Genomic DNA, 8,861 nt, shown 5'->3' with positions numbered 1-8,861 from the left:
TGCCGGGCGCGGGACAGCGAGGGAGATGGCGTCCCTGCTCCCCAGCAGAGAGGCTACAGGGCTGACCACGGGGTCCAGGAGGGGCCGGAGGAACGTTGCAGGGAGTTCAGGAGAGGGTCCTACCCCGGGGGTTGTGTCTCCAAAGCCAGAGCGGGGTTCTCCCCTGGTTTTCCACACAGGGAGTTGGGGGGCCCTCCTCTGTCGGGCGCTGCCCGTTTGGGCCCCCACCTGGGCCTCCCCTCACGTCTCTCCCATCCAGGAGACCTCAAGCTCTGGAATCCCGGACCAGCCTTCCTGGGGCCGGGGACGGTGCCACACCCTGCCTCTCCCCAGGCCTTCCTCCCTTCGCCTCTGTTCAGCCTCTGGGCTCACCTCCCTGGGGGCCCTCGCTGGCCCCCTGCCCCCACTGCCCACACAGCTCCCTCCATAGCCGGGGCCTTCCCGGCAGGAACGGGACTTTCTTGCTAGCCTCCTGGTTCCTTTATCTCAGTCTGCACCGCTGGGCGATAAGGACCCAGAGCCGCCCCCGCCCCCACCTCCACCCCGCACCAGGCTCACCGACATTCGCTGAGTAATGGAGATGAAGGCGCTGGGGGCGTCACTCAGAGATGAGCAAGTTTAGGCGCCTGACCTTTGCCCCAAGGACACAGGGACTCAGAAAGGGAGGCCAGAAGGAAGAGATCACGTTTGCGTTTAAGGACGCCTGGCTTCCGAGCACAGTGCAGATTGGAGGGAAGGGTGGGGACCTGGGAAGACAGAGAGAGAAAGACAGAGACAGAGAAAGAGAGACAGGGAGAGACAGAGACAGAGAAAGAGAGACAGGGACAGGGACAGAGAGAGGGAAAGACAGAGAAAGGCAGAGACAGAGAGAGACAGACAAAGAGAGACAGGGAGAGAGAGAGAGAGAAAGACAGACAGAGAAAGAGAGACAGGGACAGGGACAGAGAGAGGGAGAGACAGAGACAGAGACAGAGACAGAGAGAGATGGAGACAGAGAGAGAAAGACACAGAGAGAGACAAAAACAGGGAAAAAGAGAGATGGGGGAGACAGAGACAGAGAGAAAGAGAAAGAGAGAGGGAGAGACAGAGGCAGAGAGACAGGGAGAGACAGAGAAAGAGAGAGACAGAGAGATAGACAGAGACAGAGAGAAACAGAGAGATAGAGACAGAGAAAGAGACAAAGAAAGAGACAGGGAGAGCCAGAGAGAGAGAGACAAGGAGAGACAGAGATAGAGAGAGAGAGGGAGAGATAGAGAGAGAGAGGAAGAGACAGAGAGAGGGAAAGTACAGAGAAAGAGAAACAGGGAGAGACAGAGGCAGACAGAGGAAGAGAGACAAGGAGAGACAGAGATAGAGAGAAAGGGAGAGACAGAGAGAGAGAAAGACAGAGAAACAGAGAGGGAGAGACAGAGACAGAGAAGAAGAGAGAGATGGGGAGACAGAGATGGGGAGAGACAGAGAGAGAAAGACAGAGAGAAAGACAGGGATAGACAGAGACAGATAGACACAGAGAAAGACAGAGACAGACAGAAAAAGAGAGACAGGGAGAGACAGAGAGAGAGAGAGGGAAAGACAGAAAGACAGAAAGACAGAGACAGACAGAGAAAGAGAGACAAGGAGAGACACAGAGAGAGAAAGTACAGAGAAAGAGAACGGAGAGATAGAGGCAGAGAAGGAGAGAGGGAGAGACAGAGACAGAGAGAGGGAGAGACACTGAGAGAGAAAGACAGAGAGAGATAGAGAGATAGAGACAGAGAAAGACAGAGACAGAGAAAGAGAGACAGGGAGAGACAGAGATGGAGAGACACAGACAGAAAAAGAGAGAGATGGGGAGACAGAGACAGGGAGAGACAGAGACAGAGAGAGATGGGGATAGACAAAGACAGAGAGATAGAGATAGAGACAGACAGAGAGAGATGGGGAGACAGAGAGATACAGAGACAGAGAGAGAGAAAGACAGAAACAGAGAGACAAGGAGAGACAGAGATAGGGAGAGACAGAGAGAGAAAGACAGAGAAAGAGAGACAGGGAGAGACAGAGACAAAGAAAGACATAGGGAGAGACAGAGAGAAAGAGACAGAGAGAGACAGAGATAGAGAGAGAGAGGGAGAGACAGAGAGAAAGAGAGACAGAGAGAGAAAGTCCGAGAAAGACAGGGAGAGAGAGAGAAAGACACAGAGCAAGATAGACAGTGAGACACAGAGAGAGAAACAGAGAGACAGAGACAGACAGAGGGGAAGAAACAGAGACAGAGTGACACAAAGAGACAGAGACAGACAGACAGACAGAGAGAGTCAGTGGCTGGCCCAGGCCTGGAGTGGGGACTCAGGAATGGCGGAGGGGACAGGACAGTCTTCAGATGGGGAGGACGTGTCTCCTGGACCCCAAGGACCAGCAAGGGAGAATGAGCATGGGATGGTTGAGGGCAGGTCTTCTGAACGAGCTTTGTGGGAGACCACACCACAGACGATTGGAGGCATGAGCCCAGATGTGTGTGGACGGTCCCTGCCCCTTGCAAGCCCCACCGGACACACCTGAGTTTCACCAGGGGCCTTGGTGCCCAACTTAAAGGGTGCCTGGGGCCAGTGGCCTTGGGGCTTCCTCCTCTCCCCAGTGCCTCTAGAAACTTCTGCAGAGGGAACCAGGTTGCTGGGTAGCAACCAAAACCAACTTGGACCACATTTGCTGGGCCACTGGCCCCACAGTTCTTAGTGCCCTCAGGCCCAGCATTCGTATATGTAAAACAAAGCTAGTACCCAACTCTCACAGTACCGAACTCCTGCAGTACACAACTCCCACAGAACCCAACTCCCACAGTATCCAGCCCCCACGGTACCCAACTCCCACAGTACCCAACCCCCACAGTACCCAACCCCTGCAGTACCCAACTCTCACAATACCCAACCCCTGCAGTACCCAACCCCCACAGTACCCAACCCCCGCAGTACCCATCCCCTGCAGTACCCAACTCTCACAATACCCAACTCCCACAGTACCCAACTCCCACAGTACCCAACTCCCACAGGATCCAACTCCCACAGGACCGAATTACAATAGTACCCAACTCCCACAGGATCCAACTACAATAGTACCCAACCCCTACAGTACCCAACTCCCGCAATACCCAACTCCCGCAGTACCCAACTGCCACAGTACCCAACTCCTACAGTCCCCAACTCCCACAGTACCCAACTCCCACAGTACCAAACTACTATAGTACTCAACTCCCACAGTACCCAAATCCCTCAGCACCCAAATACAATAGTACCCAACTCCCACAGTACCCAACTCCTGCAGTACCCAAATCCCACAGTAGCCAAATACAATAGTAGCCAACTCCCGCAGTACCCAACCCCCACAGCACCTGACTCCTACAGTACCCAACTACAATAGTACCAAACACCCACAGTACTCAACTCCCACAGTACCCAACTCCCACAGTACCTAACCCTCACAATGCCTAACTCCCATGTACCTAACTCCCATAGTACTCAACTCTCACAGTACCCAACTCCCAAAGTACCTAACTCCCAACGTACCTAACTGCCACAGTACTCAACCCCCACAGTACTCAACTGCCTTGTACCTAGGTAAGTACTCCATGCTTGTTCCCTGAGAAAATATCTAGAAATAGCTATGACTGATGGAAGACCAGTGCCTGACACCTGCAGCAGCTCCCACGACAGGGCCTCGAGGGGCCACTTTGGTTCTGATCCTGCACCGGAGCTTTCTTCCTGCAGAAGAGAGCGTCTCATCTGTCCCTGCCTCTGAGGAATGGGGAGCCCTTGGGAGGGGCTCAGCGCCACCACCGCCTGAGCTTCCTGAAGCCCCCATAGCCCTGGCTGGCCCTGCCCATTGCCAGCTGGCAGGAGGGACGAGGCAAGCCAAGGACCATGGACCTCACTTCCTGCTGCAGAGCCCGAGGCCGGGTCACCAGCATGAGGCCTCTGTGATGCAGCTGTGGTCTCAGAGGCCATCGACTGCATCCCCGGGAGGTGGGAGGTGACCGTCTGTGATGGCCGTCGACTGTGTCCCCAGGAGGTGGGAGGTGACCGTCTGTGATGGCCGTCGACCGTGTCCCCGGGAGGTGGGAGGTGACCGTCTGTGATGGCCGTCGACCGTGTCCCCGGGAGGTGGGAGGTGACCGTCTGTGATGGCCGTCGACCGTGTCCCCGGGAGGTGGGAGGTGACCGCCTGTGATGGCCGTCGACCGTGCCCCCGGGAGGTGGGAGGTGACCGTCTGTGATGGCCGTCGACCGTGTCCCCGGGAGGTGGGAGGTGACCGCCTGTGATGGCCGTCGACTGTGTCCCCGGGAGGTGGGAGGTGACTGTCTGTGATCGTCATTCCTCAGAGGCAGGGAAAGATGAGATGTCCTCTTCTGGGCTCCAAGGTGGGGCAGGGGCCAGGGAAGCAGCTCTCAGGGCCTCTGCACTCCCCAGGTGGTCACCAAGTCCCTCTCGCTCACAAAACTTCAGTGTTCATTAGAGCAAAGGCCATGATCCCTGAGGGCCAGCAGGGTCCTACCTGCCCTGTGCACGGCCTCTGACCCTGCAGGGTCCTCCCACAGGCCTGGCCTGCACCTGCTGCCGGCTGAGGGCTGCTTCCCAGGAAGTCGGCTTGGTCAGCACAGGCCAAGCATGGGCCACGCAATGGGACTGCGCTTCTCCCTGCCTTTCCTTTGCATAGCAGGATCTTCTCCAACAGGCTGTCCAGTTTGTTTAGCTGTTGGACTAATGGCTCATGCTCTCTCTTCCCCACTTGGACATAAGAGGGACCAGGTAGGAATCTTTGTTGCCTCTGTTTACTGGTAAGCCCCGAGCCCCCAGAACCTGCCTGATGCCTTATGATGCCTCATCGATATCTGATGCCCTGCAGCCTGGGGGCCCCAGAGACGTTCGTCCCCACCACCTCTGCCCCTCCCTTCCTAGCTCCAGGGACTGCAGGAGACCCCTACCATCTTGCTGATGGGGGTCAGGGAATGAAGCTCCCTTCTGAAATCTGGGGCAGCTTGGGGGCAGGTGAACTACCCCGGGCTTCTGCCTGTTCCGGGTTGCATTTGAGACTCATCAGAAAGGCCAGGGCGGCCAGAATGATGTCCTCCCTTAAGGCCGGAGAGGCCACCTGGGGCACTTAGCGAAAAGTTACCTTTGTCCGTGATGAGCACATGGAGGGGGTCATTGTCGTGGGTCTTTGCAGAACAGGTTTCCATTCACCTTGTCCACACAGACCTGAGGAGGGTCCTTTGGGGTCCGCAGTCGGAAACAGTGTGCCTTCGTGTTTATGGAAACAACTTATTGCGAAAGCAAGTTATTACAAGCTCAGCAAAGGAAATTGGAGCATTTTCAACACCTCCTGGAGAAAAATGCTGTCAATGGTTTCCTCCCTGTCCTGTGGTGTATAAATATCTGTGTGTGATACACTCACTCATGATGTGAGATTCAACTCTGTGCATGATTTTTACTAAACATCGTGTCTCGTCTGCACACTATGTCCCTCACAGCACTAGTCACAACAGCAAAGACATGGAATCAACCTACATGCCCATCGTCGGTGGACTGGATAAAGAAAATGTGACACATATGCACCATGGAATACTATACAGCCATAAAAAGGAATGAGATCATGTCCTTTGCAGCAACATGGATGGAGCTGGAGGCCATTACCTTTAGCAAACTAACACAGGAACAGGAAACCAAATACTGCATGTTCTCACTTACAAGTAGGAGTTAAATGCTGCGAACACCTGGGCAGATAGAAGAGAATATCAGACACTGGGCCTGTCAGAGGGTGGGTGCTGGGACGGACAGGGTCAGGAAAAATAATTAATGGGTACGAGGCTTAATACCCGGGTGATGAAATAATCTGTACGCAAACCCCCATGACACACATGAACCTCTGTAACAAACCTGCACATCCTGCACATGTGGCCCTGAACTTAAAATAAGTTAAAAAAATTAAAAAATAAACATTATCTCATGAGAGGTTTCTGTTTATTAAATGTTTAGATTGTTAGGTTTGAATTTTTGTTTAATTTTTCTTTCAAATACCATCCGGAGTGTGACATCGAAAGCCCTCTGCACCGGCTGCACCCTCGTTGATTACGGAAATTCACGGCAGCCGTGGCTTATCATTTTCCCCAAGAAGCCTTGCTGGGGTGGACGTGCTGCACCTGCGTCTTTCTCCAGGTGGAGGAACTTTCAGGAAGCGGCACATCCGCGGAGCAAACCCCTGCCCAGAGCAGGAAACGCAATGTTCCAGAACCCCAGCAGCCCGGCTCCCTCAGCCCCATCCCACTTCCAGAAAGGAGCCACTGTCTTGAGCTGGACACTGCAGGCGGCTCACTGTTCTGCTCAGAGCTGTCCGGGCCTCGCACCCTCGCTCGCTGTGCCTGCTACAGGTCCACGGCTGCAGCTCCTTCACTGCTCCGTTGTTGAGGGTAGGGGTCCCATTTGCGCCATGAGGATGAAAGCCGCCGTGGACGTCCGTTCCTGCCTCTCCCACACTCACACCCGGAGTTCTCCGAGGTAACGTCCATTCCTGCCTCTCCCACACTCACACCCGGAGTTCTCCGAGGTAAGCGCCCACGAGGGGAGGTGCTGCCTCCTGGGGCAAGTGTGTCCGGCTGGAAAGGTGCAGGCAGGTGATTTCCATGAACAGTCCAGCTGGTCACCCTGGCCCTGCACCTCCACCCACACCCACCCCTGGCATCCAGCCTTTCCACCTTTTAGCCACAGGATCTCGGTGCTTTGAATTTTGGTTTTCCTGGTGGCCAGGGACGCTGGACATCATCTACGGCTTTCACGGGCCATCGGCTGCTCCAAGGAGCGCCTGTCCACACGCCCTGCACTACTGATGCTGACTTCTTCCTGGGGATTTTCAGGACTCTCAACATATTCCAAAATGTCCTGTTCCTCAAACATCTCCCCCTACTCACAGCCTTTCCTCCCCCACCATGACATCTCCCCCGACTCACAGCCTGTCCTTCCCCTCCGTGACATCTCCCCCGACTCGCCGCCTGTCCTTCCCCTCCACGACATCTCCAACTCACAGCCTGTCCTTCCCCTCCACGACATCTCCAACTCACAGCCTGTCCTTCCCTCCACGACATCTCCCCCTACTCACGGCCTGTCCTTCCCCTCCACGATATCTCCCCCTACTCACAGCCTGTCCTTCCCTCCACGATATCTCCCCCTACTCACGGCCTGTCCTTCCCTCCACGACATCTCCCCCTACTCACGGCCTGTCCTTCCCTCCACGACATCTCCCCCTACTCACGGCCTGTCCTTCCCTCCACGACATCTCCAACTCACAGTCTGTCCTTCCCTCCACGACATCTCCCCTTACTCACGGCCTGTCCTTCCCTCCACGACATCTCCCCCTACTCACAGCCTTTCCTCCCCTCATGAAATCTCTTCCACTCCTCAGCTTTTCCTCCCCCCATGATATCTCCCCCTACTCACAGCTTTTTCTCCCCCCACGAAATCTACCCCACTCAGCTTTTCTTCCCCTCACGACATGTCCCCCACTCCACAGCCTTCCCTCCCATGACATCTCCCCCCACTCCTCAGCCTTTCCTCCCCCCCATGACATCTTTTGATGAACAGAAGCTGTCAAGTATAAGCCGACCAATCTTCTGCTCTTTATGAGCACCTCTGCCCGCCTTCAGGCCCTGGAGCTTCCTCTTCCACCTCCTGCCTCTGCAGGCGGCCCCTGCCTCCCACCCACGTCCAGGCCTGTTGGATCAGCTTCTGCACTGCCTCTTTTGTTCATTGGTCTTCTTGTCTCCTTTGCACCAATAATATACCATCCTATTCCCTGGAGCCTTCCGATAAGCCTTGGTGTCTGGTGGTAAAGTCCTTCCACTTTATTTTTCTCAGCAACAGACATTTTATAACAATCTTGTAACTTTCTACAGAAAAAAGCCGGCTGGGATTTTAATGGAAATGCATTTAATTGAATCTGTAGATCTGTAAATCAGTTTAAGTGGAAATCTTTACAGTGTTAAGGTTTTCAAACCGTGAACACCGTCTATCTCTCCATTAACTTATGCTTGCTTTCTTTGGTTATGTTTCATAGTTTTTGTGTAGAAGTCCTGAAGATCTTTCATTACATTTATTCCCAGTTATTTATCTTTTGACGCTGTTGTGAATGGTGTTGTTTTGAAATGTCTGTCTCCTAACCTGCCTGACTGGTGGACGTCATGTGAGAGCTGTCAGATTTGAAACGGGGTCCCATGAATTGAACCTGCTGAAACTGGAGCCTGCGAAGGCCCCGAAGGGTGGGGTCTCCCGCGCGAATGCCTGACAACAAGAACCACAGAAAAGACTGCAAACCCACAACCTTGCACAAAATGCTTCTTTGCGGACATCGGCCCACTCACTGCCTGTCCAACCTTGGACTGACGCCACCCTCATGGTTGATGCTGTCACCAAGAAGAATTGTTCCACAACAATGTGTGCGACCCTCTTCATTTTCCCTTTAAAGCCCCCCTGACCACGTTCCCTGCTCCCCTCACAACGCCTGTTCCCAAGCAAATAGTTTCTTTTTTTTTTTTGAGATGGAGTATCACACTGTCACCTGGGCTGGAGTACAGTGGTGTGATCTTGGCTCACTGCAACCTCTGCCTCCTGGGTTCCAGTGATTCTCCTACCTCAGCCTCCCGAGTAGCTGGGACTACAGGCACCTGCCACCACAGCCGGCTAATTTTTTGTATTTTTAGTAAAGATGGGGTTTCACTATGATAGCCAGGCTGGTCTCGAACTCCTGACCTCATGATATGCCCGCCTCAGCCCGGCCACAAATAGTTTCTTTTAGTCTCTCTCTATCCGCTCTCTAGGTTTGACAATAACAGTGCAATTAC

This window comes from Pongo abelii, chromosome 4 (genome assembly GCF_028885655.2).
Source record: "Pongo abelii isolate AG06213 chromosome 4, NHGRI_mPonAbe1-v2.0_pri, whole genome shotgun sequence".
In the NCBI taxonomy this organism is placed as follows: Eukaryota; Metazoa; Chordata; class Mammalia; order Primates; family Hominidae; genus Pongo; species Pongo abelii.
The sequence above is the reverse complement of the archived record's forward strand: the minus strand, read 5'-3'. Positions refer to the sequence as shown.